General features: G+C 40.2%; 1 protein-coding gene and 1 long non-coding RNA gene across 4 annotated transcripts in view; both read right to left on the bottom strand.

The window, feature by feature from the left end:
- Window positions 1-16,973, bottom strand: part of LOC148364968 (uncharacterized) — a 253,508-nt gene that overhangs the window by 199,218 nt on the left and 37,317 nt on the right. The window lies entirely within an intron of this gene.
- The window catches only part of igsf9b (immunoglobulin superfamily, member 9b), a 70,589-nt gene that overhangs the window by 40,720 nt on the left and 12,896 nt on the right, over window positions 1-16,973 (bottom strand). The gene's annotated exons all lie outside the window — the stretch shown is intronic.

The following is a 16,973-nucleotide window of genomic DNA, read 5'->3' as shown; positions in this document are numbered from 1 at the left end:
TATTGTATTTTACCATAGTGCCGATAGTGCAAGAAGAGTAGCTAACCAGATGTGCAAAATGGGCAGTCAGGTTAACAAGTCAGGTACACAGTAACATTAACACTGTAACAATAACGCTGTAATTACAATAGTGCAGAGAGCAATGTGCAAGGAGTGGCAAGCTATAAAAAAAACTGCCAGTAGTGCAAAAAGTCAGATTAGCAGCCGTTTAGATTTAAGTTAACTATATGTTAGATTGACCATTTAACAGTCTAATGGCCAGGGGGACTAGACTATTGCGGAGCCTGGTGGTCCTGCACCGCACACTGCAGTACCTCTTCCCAGAGGCTAGCAGAGTGAACAGTCCATGATGGGGGTGAGAGGGGTCCCGGTAATGTTTTTAGCATGGGATAGGCAGTGCTTCTGGCCAATGTCCTGAATGGAGAGAAGTGTAGTCCCGATTATTTTCTCTGCTGTCCTCGTTACCCTCCTCACACTACCCCAGTCGGTAGCGCTGCAGCCTCCACACCACACAGAGATACAGCTGGTCAGGATACTCTCTATGGTGCCCCTGTAGAATGTAATGAGGGAGGGTGGGGGCAGGTTGGCTCTCCTCATCCTCCGCAGGAAGTACAGGCGCTGCTGTGCCCTCTTAACCAGTGATGCAGTGTTCACGGACCAGGTGAGTTTGTTTGTAATGTGCACCCCTAGGAACTTGATACTGCTGACAACCTCCACAGCCTTGTTGTTGATGCAAAGTGGGGCATGGTTGGGCTGGTTTTTCCTAAAGTCGACAATGATCTCTTTAGTTTTGTCAACATTCAGGACCAGGCTGTTGTCCCCGCACCAGCCCACCAACTGCTCCACCTCCTCTCTGTAGGCCAGGTCGTTGTCATCCCTGATGAGGCCCACCACTGTTGTGTCGTCAGCATACTTCACGATGTGGTTTGTGGCGGACCTAGGGACGCAGTCGTGTGTCATCAAGGTGAACAGCAAGGGGCTTAGGACGCAGCCTTGGGGGGAGCCCGTGCTGAGGTAGATGACATCTGAACTGTTCTGACCTATCCGCACTGATTGGGGTCTGTCACAGAGGAAGTCCAGCAGCCAGTTCCGCAGGGGGGTGTTGAAACCCAGGAGTCTCATTTTGTCTACCAGATGTTGTGGGATGATGGTGTTGAATGCTGAACTGAAGTCCAGGAACAGCATCCGCACATGGGTGTTCTTCTCCTCTAGATGTGTCAGGCTCAGGTGAAGCGCAGAGGAGATGGCATCCCTGGTGGAGCGGTTTGTCCTGTAGGCAAACTGAAAGGGGTCGAATGAGGAGGGGAGACTGGAGGTGATGTGCTCTTTAACCAGTCTCTCGAAGCACTTCATTATGATAGGAGTCAGTGCAACGGGCCGGTAATCGTTGAGTGATAAGATCTGGGGTTTCTTTGGCACTGGGATGATGTTGGCAAATTTGAAGCATGACGGTACTTTGGCTTGGTCTAGCGAGGTGTTGAAAATGTCTGTTAGTACACAAGCCAGCTGATCGGCGCACTCCCTAAGTACCCGCCCCGGAATGTTGTCCGGGCCTGGAGCCTTCTTTGTGTTGACCCTTCTCAGGGTCTTCCTCACGTCAGATAAGTCCAGGTGGAGTGCTCTTTCGTCCTGATTTGGAACCGCTTTCGCTGCAGGGGTGCCGTTTTGTGCCTCGAACCTTCCAAAGAATTTGTTGAGGTCATTCAGAAAGTCCATGCTAGTGTTCTGCACTGGGGCGGTGGTTGGCTTGTAACTGGTGATGGCCTGAATGCCTTTCCACATATCCCTGGTGTTGGTTGTGCTGAGGAAACGTTCCTGGATTTTTTGACTGTGCGTTCGCTTTGCTAGTCTGATAGTTCAGGTTAGCCCTCGCTGATAACAGCGCCTCCTTGTCACCAGATCTAAAGGCAAGGTTCCGTACTTTTAGTTGTTTTCGTATTTCAGCAGTCATCCAGGGCTTCTGATTGGCACGGGTGCATATAGTTTTGTTATTGCTGACGTCTTCTGCGCATTTACTGATGTAGGCTGACACAGAAATGGCGTACTCATCTATATTTATTTTGTTGTTGTAAGTGGCAGCCGATTTAAACATGTCCCAATCAGTGCAATCAAAGCAGTCCTGTAGTGCCTCCATTGCCCCCTCAGACCACACCCTCACCTGCTTCACTGTAGGTTTTTCTCTGGTCAGCAGGGGCTTGTATGCTGGAATTAGCATAATAGAAAGGTGATCTGAAGAGCCAAGATGGGGGCGGGGGGCTGCTTTATATGCACCTTTGATGTTTGTGTAGGCCAGGTCTAATGTGTTCCTACCTCTTGTAGCAAAGTTTACATGCTGATGGAAATGCGGGAGAACTGTTTTCATATTGGCCTGGTTAAAGTCCCCCGCCGCAATAAAAATGCACTCGGAGTAAGCATGCTGCAGTTCACTCACAGTTCGGTAGAGAACGTCCATTGCCTCCTTCGTATTAGCGCTGGGGGGCACGTACACGGCAGTAATGATGGTCGCGCTAAACTCCCTCGGTAGGTAGAATGGTCTGCAGATCACCGTCAAAAGTTCAATGTCTCGTGAGCAGTGTTTCGAGATTATCTTCGCATTTTTACACCAGTTGTTGTTGGTATAAATGCATAGACCGCCCCCCTTGCTTTTGCCGGTGAGCTCGCCGCTTCTATCAGCGCGGAAAGCAGTTAGCCCCACAATGCTAACAGCGTCATTCGGGATAGATGAGTTTAGCCATGTCTCCGTCAGAATTAAAGCACAACAGTTCGTCAATTTGCGGTTCGATGTAAATTCCACTTGTAAATGGTCCAGTTTGTTGTCCAGGGAGCGGACGTTGGATAGGAAAATGGATGGTAGAGGCGTTTTGAAGGGTTTAGCCTTCATCCGAGCCGTTAGCCCGGCCCGACAACCTCGTTTCCTTCCCCGGTCACAGCGCTTCCGCTTGCCACTTTTACTCGCTGCTTTGTAGGCCGCTGCGTTCTGTTGACGTAGCACTCCGAGGCTAAGTAAACACTCCAGAGTGATCGTCGAAATTTGCGCTGGATTTCTGGATGTTCGCATATCCAGCAAAAAACTGCGATCGTATATTAATCTACAGTTATAGTTGTCTTTGTTCGCCCTCATAAACTGAGTCGAAGATTGGGGTTTTTGACTAGAATGTGAGAAACTGTCAGGAGCAGATCCAGCCGCCGCCATAGAGGGCGCCGCCATTTTAAAAAAAAACATCTGTTATTGCATTTAAAAGCAGCTAAAATATTCAGTTAGACTGTTAACAATGTATGGGGTGTATTTCATGTTATCTTCTTTGAAAACAAAAGTGCTTTTCTTTAAAAATAAGGACATTTACAAGTGACGATAGTGTACAGTATGTCACCAATACATGCCTTCCACACCATTAGGTGAAACATGTTTCATCTGACAAAAAGATACAAACTGGACACAGATATCAAGCTTGTTGACTTTCATAAGAAAACTAGAGATAAAGAGATAAATAACAGCTAGAGTGAAGAACGATAATTCCATCTGGAAGAGCATCAACATTGCTTTTCTTTGTCCATCTGTATCCGTGTAACAGAGTGGGGCAGAGGTGCATTGTGGGATTTGTTTTGATTTGAATACAATCATAAGTCTGGGGCCCAGCCCCTTGCTTTTTACGGCTCCCGCCTCGCAGCCCCCCAAATTTCTCTCTCCAATCCTCCTGTCCCCCTAATCAGTTTAAGCCTCTTATGAATAGCTCTTTGTCGTGATATAGATTACAGTTAACTCTGCCCCTCTCGCTCTGTCCAGCTTGGTTAACCCCTGCGCCATTAAGCACACTCGTCTCACGTGCCAACATGCACTACGGGCATTGACACTCCGACATGGCCACGGAATATTTAGTAAGACTTCCAGAACTTTGGGAACGTTGTCAGTGATGTAATCAGTGACAAACAAAATACCCAGAGTAACTTGGCTGCTGCTCCAAGCCAAAGAACAATAGCACCCTTGCCAAACATCATGGAATTTCTGTAGCAGGAAAAACAGGTTGCTGCTAGATAAAGCGGATCGGTTTCACAGGTCAACTGCTCTTGTTCATTTTCCAGATCTTCTCTTGAGCAATTCAGATTTTCACGTAGAGCAACAAAAATGTTTATTTTTAACTTCAGTAATATTTTGTGTTGAGTATTACTACACACTCATCTTAGTTCAGATCACGGGATTTGGATTATTGCTTCTCAACACAGATGAACTTTTAAAGCAAAACTTCTAAAATGAAAGGGAGGTGTAAAACAGGGATTGACTTTTAACAATGATTAAAAGAAATATGGGTGGTCTTCAATTAAACTTTGATCATCTGTCCTCTACAAATTACTTTAAGTTCACTGAATTTGAACAAAAAACATACTGTACATATACCAACATAATGAAATTCACAATTGGTATCCAATATTATTGAGTAGATTTGACAGGCCAGGCTTCTCCCTCCAATACAGCTCCTTAATAAACTTGACATTATTATCTGCTAATGCACACAGTCGGCTATTCGCAGATTGACATGATTTATTTATGTGTGGGAAAAAAAAAAGAATTGCATTTACTGCCACCTAGCGATATATTAATCCCAGAGAACTACGGTGAGACATGCTTAAGTGTTTCACGTAGACAAGTAAGTGCCTCTTGTATTAACTCCTTAATGTTCCCACGCACTGCCTGTTGATAAACAAATATGTGTCTGTTCAATGTCACCATTCACTGAAATACATCATGCCGCAAATCATTGGAAAACTTAAACTTTTGGGAATAAAGATATTATGACCTTTTCAAAATGTACTCATCACAGAAACATCACAATCAGTCTGAAACAAGATATCCAAAAGGCCTGACAGCTCACCTAAAAGTCTGCTGACGAATTGATATTCTGGAAAAATTGAGTCATTCCGTCCAAGACCGTCCAGAGAATCCAACCATGTAAAATATTTATTCCAGAACACACGATAACGCCTACAGATAAAAAAAAAAAATCAACCTACAAGAATTTATGTTTAGGTTGGACGTTCCCGATATGGTAGTCAGACTCTGAACTTTTGATTCATACCACTCCCAGCCAATAGCAAGCTTTTTATCATGATCCATAACCCGCATTAGCCTATAAAGGCCTGTTTGATAAAACGGAAATCAACGTAATTTTATGACATTTTCTGAGGCTGTATTTAAATCAGAGGCCAAAATCAACATGCGCATTGCAATTCGTGATTTGTTTTAAGCACCACTTTTACGCACAAGTGTACACAATCATTGATTGACTTTTGGAAGAAGTGAAACATTTACAATTCTTTCACAATGTCTAAAAATAGCCTAAGTGAAAGGCACATTTGCAAACGTTTTAGCATTGTAAACTGGTTGTCACCAGAGGGCCACTTTTAGAAACGCCTCAACCTATCTACCCTTAGAACGCAAAATCCCATAATAATCAAGCTTAATGAAAAAAAAAAAACTGACAGTTTTAGTTCAGGTGGACTTGGTACTTATTAATACAATTTCAATTTTATTACATTTTCGTGAGGATTCAGATCAGGGGTTGGGAATCTCCAGGTCGCGAGCCATCTATGCCTTTTCCTGAGTAAATATGTTAGACCCCACTTAGGGTGTAAACCGCTAAATAATAATTTATATCAGGGGTCTCAAACTTAATTGACTTGAGGGCTGGTAAAGCTAGGCTGCTGATAAAAGAATTCCCCTGTTCTTAAAGGGACACTGATTTATATTTGTCCACTAGATGTCGTTGTAACGTGTAGTACAACCAAAAACTTGTCCAAGGAAGACTTCAGTGAGCAAAAAGCTTTGGCTGTAAATCGCTAAATAATCATTTATATCAGGGGTTTCAAACTCAATTGAGTTGAGGGCTGGTAAAGCTAGGCTGCTGATAAAAGCATTCCCCTGTTCTTAAATGGACACTTATTTATAATTGTCCACTAGATGTCACTGTAACGTGTAGTGCAACCAAAAACTAGTCCAAGGAAGACTACAGTGAGCAAAAAGCAGCTTTTCCTTCCAATTTTTACCCAGCCTCAAATATTTTTTGCTTTTTATGGCTCTTTATGTCAAAAAAGTTCTTGACCCCTGATTCAGATAAAATCCAGAATTTGGTTCACAAAGACAGAAAGTAAGGGAGCAAGGAAAGAGAATGTGAGCTGTTAAAATTTGTTGCATTACTAAAATTCCAGGTGGGACCACATTATGATTTCTACTAAACAGGGAACTCTACAATAAAGTCTTGCTTTATCCCACTACCTAGCTGCACAAGAAGGGTCAGAGCCATGCATTTATTTGGACAAAATGTAGAAATAATTGTTCCCCTGACGCTTCACCAACAAGAGCTTTGTAATTGCCAATAAATGTAACAATATGGTCGCAAAGCACTTAAAAGAGGATCACTATGTTGCACACTAAGGGGATTGATTTATCGATTGTGGTCTGGAACCCCAAACACAAAGACTAATCAGTGAATCTTCAACACAAACTTCAAAAAACTACAATGTACTCCATAATGGAACGATGATCTAAATTTATAACCTGATATGAAAATTATTTAAACTAAGTCAATCACCTTTCAAGTAATCAGGATTATAGCGAACTAGATTCATACAGCAAATTCCTGGTCAGGTCTATGACCGGCGTTGGGAGTAACGCGGTTTCGTAATGGTGTTATTTTGTCAGTAGCGGGGTACTAACTGATTATTTTTTCCACCAATACTGAAAGTCAAAAGGGGTTCGTACTTTGGCTGCAGAGCACCAACGCTGGCGTGCCCCCAGACACCTGGCGCTGTTTTCATCGGCGCGGTTTTCCGCTCTCCTCAGAGTTGTTTACGTCACGTCTTTTCAGATCATGTCACCATTCATAATAGTGACTACCATATAGTTACATTGCAATTACAAATGTAGAACTTACGAATGTGCCAAAAGAAATAGCAAATGAGGGCTGATTGCAAAAAAATTGAGCCTCAATGGAAAGTCTCTATGAACGAAGGGAGTCCACCACCTACCAATAAACAGCTGGTTCCTATGAGAAGCCTTTTTTTTCTCTTCTGATTGCTCAATATACTGATTTTTGTGATTCTGTGTTGCCTTTAAAATTATTGAGCCTAAAAAGGTTCAAATTGTTTTGTATTTTATCTTTTTTGTCAATTTATAAATATTTTAATTACATCTCAAAGTTTTTCAGTGCTAATGTGTTTATATAAAAATATAAAGTTTAGTATTTTTTTCTCTTTTATCGCTCTTTTTTCTTTTGTTATTGTATTTTTCTTTAGTTTCTTTTTTTTCAATTAGTCTTTTTTTTCTTTATTATTCCCCCTGTTCAAGTCATTCCGTGCATGTTACATAAGAATGGACAATGCAGGAGTGAAAACAACAAAAACACCTGAATAGCCGGTTCATTTGGGTATGCCCAGCCAAAAAAAAAACAGTTTTCTAAAAATAGTCAAAATTCCCATCTCTTCAAGTAAATGACGTCACTGCGCTTTTTCATATTTGCTCAGAAAATTTCCACTTATTCTTAAATTAACGGGAATAGTTACTGTCCCTGTTAACAACTAGATAATTCAGTTATTTTTTTGGAAGAAGTAGTGAGTAAACATAACTAATTAATTATTTAAAGTAATTTGCTCAACACTGTCTACAACATATAGATACAGCAAATAAAGATGTTTGAAAGGTCTTCATTTTAGTTATTGGCAGACGCTCAATTCCAAAGTCAGCTGCAGGAGTTCTCAACAGTCTTCAAAAGATAAAGAAGTTTTGAAAATAATTGGGTAGAGACACCTCCAATTTTCGAGTCAACATTAAGGAAGCCTTTTTTTAACAGTCGTTTGTGTTGTCACAAATAGCCAGAGATATTTTGACAACAATGAAGAAGATAAAAGTGCAGAAGATATTTAGAAGATGCGTCAAGTCAAGTCAAATTTATTTATATAGCCCTTAATCACAAAAATGTCTCAAAGGACTGCACAGATTACAATTACAAAATTGCACAATTACCTTATCTTAAACCACAATTACCTGATCTTAAACCAGCATGCGTCTGCATCAAATTGTACCAAACCAAATCTTTTTAACATATATCGGGACACATAACAAATTATTTTTAATTGGACAGGACGAAAGTGGTTCATTTACAGTATCAAAAATCAAATTAGTATAATCAATTGTTAGGGCGTTTGGGCATTTGGGTTGGCCATAGTCAACTTTTTTTGTGTTTTCTGCTACTTTATTCCTTTTTTTCTTTTCTTTGTATATGTGTTTGTCGTGGTGCCGGTCAACCCTCTCGAGGGATACGACAAGGGTAGACAGATAATCAATACCTATATGTGAATGACAACAAAAACAATGTTTAATAAAAAAATTGCCTTATTATATTGAAGTGAAGCACAAACTGAATCAAACCGAATCAGATTATACATCTTTTTCAGTTGAACTGTCCTTGAATTTATTTGCAACCTACATATTGAAAACATTATCAAATTGTTTTTGTCGAGATTAATGTAATATATAGTATATATTTTATGGTCACTTTATGATTTTAGAAATGTGTGGCATCAGTCCTTGAAATTCGTATCAGTAACAACTTTGCTGTGTTTATTTAGAACTCCTTAATGTCACTATGCTTGGTTAGTGCTTTACCAGTCACTGAGGACCTCCAAAGCGCTTCACAATACACTTCACACTTTACCCATTCCCACACACTCACATACCGATAGCGAGTCAGCCATGCTTATCAGGGATATTAGTGTCTTGCCCAAGGACACTTGGACGTTTAACTCGGAGGAGCCAAGAATTGAACCTATTTGGTCCAAAGACGACCACTCTTCTGACACAACTTAATCAGCTACTTCAACTAAAATTAAAAAGATTATGACAAATCCTATTTATATTACAATATTTTCCTAACTATAAGGTGCACCTAAAAAACCCAAATTGGCCAGAAATTTGAAAGTGCGCCTAATAATAAACTTAGACTACAGTGGTTAAGATTGGAATTGTAAAAAGGAATTAAACGTGTGCGTTACTACACAAGGTTTGACGGAACCCTATTGTATTTAAGCGATGGTTAATCAATCAAAAACATTGCTGTCCCAAATCGAAATATTGCATGTAACATGTAATGAGCCTGGGTCCTGGCAGTGAGAGCGCTGACATTTAATCACTAGACCACCTATGACACAGATGACAAATGAAAAGGCATTCAATTTTATCTCAGTATCACACTATATTTGCTTGTGTGTCAAAACAAGTGTAAGAAAATAGAGCTATTGTACTGAAAGATTTAAATGTAAACTTTCTGTTTTCTCCATTCCCTAACATTCATTTCTGGCACTATGAGTAAAAATATTGTAATAATAGGATAATAAACTTGGTACCTCCTGCATGTAAGACACTTGGGTGCAGGCTGTTACAAATTCATACTAATAACGTGTTTTTCTTGTAACAGGAGAAACAAGCACGGCGTTCCGCAGGAGAAGATAGCACAAATGCTGGATCGCTTTTCTTACCCGATCTCTGTGGACTTGGTGTTGAGTTCTGAGGAGCCTTAACACGTTCAAATGATGGGGCAGACTTCAATTAGTTATCTTAATTTTGTATAGATTTTGTAAATTTGTTCATGTAAAAAAAATCACTTTTTTCACATATTTTAATGAAGGGCTGATCATTTTTTTTGTGTGTGTTCACACTGCATTCTATTTTATTTATTGCTGCATACTTTTTCAGAGTTACTCACCCCTATGCAACAGTGAAATGAGAAGATTTACTGAATTTTACAGGCTATAAGGCGCACCTTGAAAAAACAAGGATTTGCCAATTATTAGAAAGTGCTCCCTATAATAGGGTGTGCCCTATAGACCGTAAATACCGTCAATATATGCATAACAACACAATGAATATCCGAGAACAATCTTTTTAAAACTATGCAATCAGGATTCAGGGCTAACCACTCTACTGAGACAGCACTGATTAAGGTAACCAATGATCTTCTACTGGCAATGGACTCCGGCACTTCATCACTCTTGCTGCTGTTGGACTTTAGTGCTGCCTTTGACACTGTGGACCATAATACCTGTCAGCTGTATCACAATTAGCGTGTCGGTTTTGGCGCTCTCACTGCCGGGACCCGGGTTTAATTCCAGTTGCATTTAAGGTTTTGCGACTTAAGCTGACGATGGCTGATCGCATTATTATCAAATCTAATTCCAAACTACTTTATAAATCCCGATTTGTGTGTGGGTTTGTATGTGACTTATAGGCTCTGAAACGGCTTATCTGATTTTTGTGAAAATTTAAATAGTTGTGCTGTTAGCCTCTGCGAGTGTCTTTAGTTAGGTTTTGTGTCAACGCACCTATAATAAATACCAACAAAATCACTAAACATCTGCTTTCGTGGACAAGCGGCTTTGGAGCTGCATGCAGCTCTGTGGCGCTTTTTTAAAAAAAAAAACACACCAAAGTAGAATGCTCAGAAATAAGAGCCCAGAAATGGTGGGCCATTATGCTTGCATACCTTAAGTGAAAAAAAATGTGCAGTGGTTATACACGAGTAATTACAATAGCTTTTACTGTAGTTTTAATTCCATGTGCTTTATAGTCCAGTGCACTATATATTGACCCTTTGAACTAAAATTGACCCCAGCAAAATGAGATCCATGACGGCACTCTAGCGATCAGAACTTGAATTAGGATTTGAGTTGAAACAAATATCAAAAACGATGACAGAAAAATATAACCACAACTTTTTCTGATGGGGATTTATTGCTGCATGGCGGGTAAGCCTCTAAGGCCAATTTGAATTTTCATCTCGTTTGATGAAGACAGGAAACAGCAATTTTGTGCAAATCAACTGAAGGGACTCGTGTTGTGCCGAGGCGTAACACTGGCAGCCCTCAAATTTTCAGAATTTGTAGCAAACATTATGTACAAGGTACGTTTGATGTATTTCCAAGCAATATTATGTTAAGTAGGTACGAGTCAGGTCAAAGACACTTGATATAATAAGATAGCTAGTGCTAACTAGCTAAGTTAGTGTTTTACAGTTGCCATTTACTACTATGTAAACGAGCTGCTTTTATTGCAATCACCAGCAATTCAAAACAAATATCACATGTATCGAAAATTGTTATGTGCTCTACCATAAAGCCGAAATGAACTGTCAAATTTTCAATGGAATAAATGGGAAAGAATGTTCAGAATATAAAATGAAATTTTGCCAAAGTACATATTTTCAACATGCTCAAAAGAGATTTCTCACAAGGTGCAAATGCCCCGTGCTTCACGGTTCTATTATATTCCCCAAAAATGTAGATACGAAGTTGTTTTAGTAACGTTTGCGTGAGGGGGTCATTTCACGCCAGGGGTGCATTTTACGTAGCATACCAGCTACGAAGAACTTGTAAGCACCCAGACTTTTATACACTTTTAGATCAGCACTGGTGTATGGGGATACTCCATTTACAATATAGTGGTACAGATTGTATGGACTGATTTTAGGATGATTTAATTAGATGTGTCAGGAGAAAGTAGGTATAGGTTGGTCCTCAATTTCTCTAAACAGTTCTTTTTGTGCTTTCCGAAAAGGTGAGCCACCTCAGATAGCTGCTTAGTATTCGTTCGTCAAGTAATTGCCAATGGTTTTCAATAGTATAGCGGTTTTTTGTTGTTGTTGGCTACTGTTTACTAGCCTCGTCCACTGTTTCCTACGGGTTACTGCCATCCATCATGGTGTCCTCACGTGATTAGGTCACATGTGTGCACAGGGTCAATATAAAAATATATTTCACAGACTATTTTTTTGAGGGTTTGCTTACAATGTGGTGCACCTTATAGAGCGGAAAATGAATTTATCTCATTTTTTGTTGAGCATTAAGACTTTCTATGTTATATATTAACACTGAAAAATGACCTGCATATGTACCTGTATGTGTGTGATAGAATGATATGAGTACGCAATTGTGAGTGTGCAGGCGTGCGTTTGCTCATGTGAAAATGCAGGAATCACGCCCGTGTTCAAAGAACCCACTGAGCGCATAATGAAGGCCTACAGAGACTTGAGGTTTTGCCCATTGTTGCCCTGGCCTCAGGTCGAACTCGTCTGCTCACAGTCTGTGACGATTCTCTTCAGAACACGGGAGTCATTTGATCTCGCGCTGCAACAGTAAACCGGCTTGACACCAACAGACCCCCACGTTTTTTTTTTCATATTCCGCTCAGCAAACTATAATAGCATGCCAGTGCAAGGTTGATGTGGCTGTTTCCTCTGTCGTGTGTTCACTGCAGGGCACGCTGGGTGTGAAACACGAGAGGGCCGAGGGTTGCTAATACCAACGGATTCACTTCACGGAGACGATTAAGACTGGTGTCTTGAAAGGGTCATAGGAAGCAAGCCACTTTAAGTCGTCTTAAATGACTGCTGGTATGCCAAAAACTTCGATTGAAAGTGGAAAGCAAGCCAAGTTTTTGTTTCTTACGATATGCTCAATGCATTCTCCACTTCTTTGTGATTATTATCATGCCTGTGGGCAGGGAATGATTTGGCAAAACTCCCCATTTTTTTCCCATCTGAGTTTACAACATATCATGGCTCACCTGTGTTTACTATAGGCTATTACATGCTAACGCAAAACTTGTAAAAATTGAAAAACAAAATAGTAAAAGAATGTACACCGAACATTGACTAGCAATTCATAGGATGAAAAGCGCTACACAAAAACATTTTGATTTGAATTTGGAATTTTTATTTATTGTTCTGTTATATAATTTCATAATTATCGTTTTTCTTATTTTACTATAATAGTATTTCCAAAAAGTCATGTTCATGTTGATGCTCTGGTGTAAAAATGCTGGTTTAAGATCAGGTAATTGTGTAATTTTGTAACTGTAATCCTGTGCAGTCCTTTGAGACATTTTTGTGATTAAGGGCTATATAAATAAATTTGACTTGACTTGACTTGAATAGTAGTCTGTACAGTCCTTTGAGACGGCGGCAGTAGCTCAGGAGGTAGAGCGCTCGTCTTGGGATCGAGGGATCCCAGTTCGAATCCCGGCTCGTCCGTGTTACATGTCGAAGTGTCCTTGGGTAAGACACTGAACCCCTAATACCCCCAATAAGCAGGTTAGCGCCTTACATGGCTGCAAGGCCGCTATTGGGAAATGTGGAGCACATTGTAAAGCGCTTTGGGAAGTCATTGACTTGAAAAGCGCTATATAAATGCAGATCATTTCATTTCATTATTATTCTGATTAAGGGCTATACAAATATACTTGACTTGACCACAGTAAGGTAAGATAAAATATAAGTCTTTCAATTAGATTTTTTTTTTTGGTTTCTTAAAAAAAATTACTAAAATGTCACTTTTAAAAAGAAAACATGGGGGGATCACTCAAGGCCAAAGGACAATGTAATAGGAGCTACAATTAAATTTATACAATATAAAATAATCAATGGATTTTATTTCACACCATCAAAACTTTTCAAAATGGAACTGCCTAAAAGTGATTTTTGTTGGAAATGTAGCAATAAGAGGTATACTGATTTATGCTTTGTGGGAATGTTCTATAATAGCACCTTATGGGAAAATATCATTGAATGTATGGAAAAATTGTTGAAATGTAGAGAATGTCTTCTTGGAGGAAAAACTGTAGTGCCCCACTCTGAATCATCTTCTTTCAAAATTCTAAAGACTGGATTCCTTACCTGCGCTCTGATAATTTCGAGACACTGATGCTCCCGGATAACCCAGCCATAAACATTTGGAAAACATGATGGACGCAATTTCTTGTTAAAAAATGCTGGAGGGAGTAAACGGGTTAAATGGGACAAATGTGCGATGGGATGACACAACCACAATCTGTAACGCCTGATAGTGCATAACAACAAACTTCCCGTTAAGTGTCCTGCTTCTTTCTTTTTCCACATGATGAACTGTTCTTTTGCCTGTCGGCCTTTCGGTTTGTTTGGGTCAAAAAAAAATATTACATTTTGGATGGAAATAGTAAAAAAATCAATAAAAATGTGGATTATAAAAAAAAAATTAAAATAAAAAGAAAATAATAAAAATAATGATACAGTGGAACCTCGGTTTTCGAACGCCTCTCAGTTCGAACAAATCAAAAATTTCGAGAAATTCTTGCTTCGCTGTTCGGTCAAAAAAATCGGAGTTCGAACGCCGGTAATGCGTGAGTGCGTACGCTAGGATGCGATGCTGAGCGCCGTATGGGTGTAGATCACTCTTTTCGTGACCAACTATTATCGCGTGCGGACGTGCTTCGTTTTGCTTTCGCTTTTAATATAGGTGTACGAAGTGTTTTAGCCCCTAATTATGCCTCTGAAGAAAGTCAGTGCAAGCAGCAAAGTTGCTACAGGTGAAAAAGGAAAACATTTAAACATTCAAGGTAAACATTCAGGGTGTTGGAACGGATTAAAACGATTTACATTATTTTTAATGGGAAAAATGATTTCAGTGATCGAACAAATCGGTTTTCGAACAGGGTTCTGGAAGGGATTATGGTCGAGAACCGAGGTTCCACTGTACTTGTGATTTCAAAAAACATTTTCTTATCTCACGAGAAAAATATTTCTACCATTAGTAAAAGCATGGTTTTTGTCTACTGAACTGAGTCTACCAAAGATGGAGCATAAAATGGAAGTTACGTATGTACAGTACCTACGGTTTGGGCAGGGCATCTACCAGTGTTGGAAATAATGCTTGCCCGGACGCCCCGGGCGTGCATCTTTTACGTCCGGCATACAACTTACACAACGATGTCTGCCTGGGTGGCCGACAACTTTTTCTAAATTTTTCTTTTTTTTTTTCCCCCAAATCAAATGTTTGCTTTATTCTGATTTCGAAATCTTCGTTCGGTTTGGAAATTCAGTTTGTTAGGCAATTTGCATACTCGGCAGCCAATCAGATGCCTACATCGAATAACTTTGTGCTTCTGGACTTTCCCGAGCCTTATAAGGTCGTGTTTTTCTATATAATTTTCCAAAATAGCCGCACAGAGAAAACAAGAAAAATGGATAAGTGGTTAGTAATCAAGCCAAAACCTCAGCCCCAGAAGAAAGATTCAAAAGAAGCTAACAAAATTTATGACGCTACAAAACGTAAACGTACACATTTACACCTAGGGACAATTTGAACCGGCCAATTACCCTGACATGTATTTTTGCAATGTGGGAGGAAACCCGAGTGCCCGGAGGTAACCCACGCAGGTACGGGGAAAACATGCAAACTCCACAGTGGGAGGTTGCGGTAGCTGGACTTGAACCCTGAACCTCTGCACTGTGGGGCCGTGCGCTAACCACTCAGTGGCGTGCCGCCCAAATATATGATATTTCCTTGGAAGTGAATCAATTCCTGACAACAAAATAGAAATCTAAGCAGTCTCTTTTCCCACCATTGGACTGCTCTTAACTTCAAATAGCCCTCTTCTATAAATCCACTTGCTCCACAGGGAAATCTGATTTTTACGACTGTTTTTAAGGATTTTATACCAGAAAATATCAGTAACATCCAGGTCTTAAGGTTTGTAATCTTAGACAAGCACGTACAATATTCTGGAAACTGTCATCGACCCACCATAAAACCCCCAACACTGTAATTTGAGGGTAAGATACACGAGAGCCGCAACGTTGACACTCTTCACATGCTGCCATCTGCCTCGGGTGGGAGGGGAGGTATAAAGATTTGAAACTAATGGGGGAATAAAACCTCAAAGGAAGATAACAACATATATCGATGGCAAAGCCAAAATACAGGCAAAACCCAAACAAGCCCCTAAGAATGTTATGGAGTTGGTTTGGGCTGCAAAAAACAATCAGATGACTGCCTGGAAACAATAGCGCAGTTAACAGCCTAACACGCATATGCAGTACATGTAGGCCAATTGCTCAGTGGACGCTGCCTGTTTTTAACCTCATGCACATTCAATGCACTGTTGAATTCCAACAAGGTGAATTTCACAATTCTTAAAGGCCCTTTCTTTGTCCCAAGTTGTTTTCAAAGTTGTAGGTGAGCCTCCCAACGCATTTCCGTGACATTTTTGGGACAGTACGGGATTTTGAGTGTCTTGGTGGCTCCTTTTAGTTTTTGTAACGCAAAGGGAGGTAGTGATACCCCTCTTTGTCTTTTGTTTAGAGGTAGACAATGACAGGATTATAGCGCACTAGCAAGAAAAGTCCCATTATTTGCATTGCTTCATCCTTCCTGCTTCATTTACAATCTCTTAGTGGGTCACCCTATTGCATACTAATAAAAAAAACTGTCATTAGACCACCGAGCCCCCACCTAGACTCTTAATCTCACCATGCGCCCTGCTTCTTGTACCCTCCCCCTTAGTTTTTTGCAGCACTGCCCCACCCCCTAGCTGCTTCCATTTGAACATTAGCATTCTCACCCTTATCCCTGATGCTTCTGGTCTTATGGCAGACGGAAATCCAAAAGTTGAAATTAAAAACCTTAATGTGTTGAAACTAAAAAATAACTAAACTGAATTGTCCTGTCTAAATACAAAATTGTGAAAGGGACGGATGTAAAAGCCAATTTTGATCTAAAACAGCAAAGGACACAAAAACATACAGAGAGTGCCGTATATTCCAGACTACAGACCACAAATAATTAAAAGCCGCATGCTAAAATTTAAGAAGGAAACTTAATCGTCTTTGAAAAGATCCATAAAGATGAATAAATTCCCATCCATTTCTTACATTTTAAGCGTGGTGCACACGTGGGGCCAACTACGTGAAACAAAGTTATCAGCTGTGTTGTTCACGTCACTGCAGTGTTTTGTATGTAGTGCACGTGTTGTGTCTAAGAGCAGCTCGCTGTTTTCCTTGGTGCCGCCACAAAACAAAGAAAAAAGAGCCGCACTGTATTTAAAGCCAAAGTGTTTAAAATTTATCCAAAAAACTAGAAGCTTGTGGTCCAGATTAACGGTATTCGAGACAGGTCAG

Source organism: Urocampus carinirostris, chromosome 5 (genome assembly GCF_059441175.1).
Source record: "Urocampus carinirostris isolate Australia breed hairy pipefish chromosome 5, RoL_Ucar_1.0, whole genome shotgun sequence".
Classification (NCBI taxonomy): domain Eukaryota; kingdom Metazoa; phylum Chordata; class Actinopteri; order Syngnathiformes; family Syngnathidae; genus Urocampus; species Urocampus carinirostris.
Note: the sequence above shows the minus strand (reverse complement) of the source record. Positions and strands in the feature narration are given on the sequence as shown.